The following is a 1,437-nucleotide window of genomic DNA, read 5'->3' as shown; positions in this document are numbered from 1 at the left end:
CATGTATTCTGTGGAGCTGTATTCATATTTGTAGGGTCGCTTTAATATTAAAAGAGAAGCGATGAAGAGATTGACATACAGATTGTAGGTTCATAAAACATTCAAGGGAATTTGGAGATTGTCTGGTTCATCTTCCATTTTACTTTATTTTAAAAAATTTTATTTGATTGCTTTTATGCTAAAAAGATGTAAGTTCAATCTGGCCATATTATGGAAGTTCAGAAAATGGAGAAAATAAAAAGAAAATCATTCATCATCCTAATGTCCTATTATAGCCAACGTTATGAATTACCATATGCATATTTTACCAACTTGCAATTGTAGTGTACAGATGAGGTTGTTTCCTTTTATTTTCATTTTTAAACTTAATAAGACAGATGAGGTCACTGAGACCCTGGATCCTACAACTATATAATATCTACCACTTATAGTATTTATTTTTATACTATCTAAGAATAGACATGTCCTTTACTTTTATTTCTCTCCCAAGGCCTCCTCTACTGTAGTTTTAGAGTGGACAGGCTCCGGAATAAGAAAGACTGCCTGAGTTTGAACATCCAGCCACTTCCAAACAGTGTGGCATTGGGCAAGTTACTTACATTAATTAGTTCAACTGTTTCCTCATCTGTAAAATAGGGATAATACAAGACGAGAATAAAATCAAATGATATTATACATGTCAACATACATCTGCTGAATTTATTACCAGTTCCCAGGCCATTTGGCTTGCAGTTGGGTTTCGGTCTCCGTTGGACTAGAGTCTATCTAATTTTGTATTTAGTTGAGAGCTCTGGCAGGTGATAATGGGAGGGAGCAGAGTGTGGTCAGAACAATAATTCCCTGGGCTCTCTTCCATATTTGATTGTATTCCTTAATCAAAGATTCTTGCTTTCAAGCCAGCCAACTCTAAAGAACTCTTCTTCACCAGGCTCCGATAACTGCTTCTTCCATTCTTGTTCCTTCTGGCCTAGGAGTGATATCAGCTTAACTGCTATTAAACCCCAGGTCGCTGAACTATCCCTTGTGGGCCCCCAACGCCTACACATTCTAAACAGTCCCTTTGTATACAAACTGTTCTGGAATATGTCTATTTTGAGTGTTCCATCTGTTTCTTATAGAGACCCTGACTGATACAACATGTTAGTATTACTTTATCCCCTTTTATGAGAAATGAAATTACAGATTTTAGAAGACATGAAATTATGATGGCCTATTTAACTCTTGAAGCTCCTTAAAGCAGCGGTCTCCAACCTTTGTGGCACCAGGGACCAGTGCTCCTATGAGAATCTAACGCCTGATGATCTGAGGTGGAGCTGAGGTGGCGATGCTAGCGCTGGGGAGTGGTTGCAAATACAGATGAAGCTTTGCTAGCTCACTGCTCACCTCCTGCTGTGCGGCCCAGTTCCTAACAGGCCACACACCAGTACCAGTCCACGG

This window comes from Pteropus vampyrus, unplaced genomic scaffold (genome assembly GCF_000151845.1).
Source record: "Pteropus vampyrus isolate Shadow unplaced genomic scaffold, Pvam_2.0 Scaffold130, whole genome shotgun sequence".
Lineage (NCBI taxonomy): Eukaryota > Metazoa > Chordata > Mammalia > Chiroptera > Pteropodidae > Pteropus > Pteropus vampyrus.
This window is presented reverse-complemented; position numbering follows the sequence as displayed.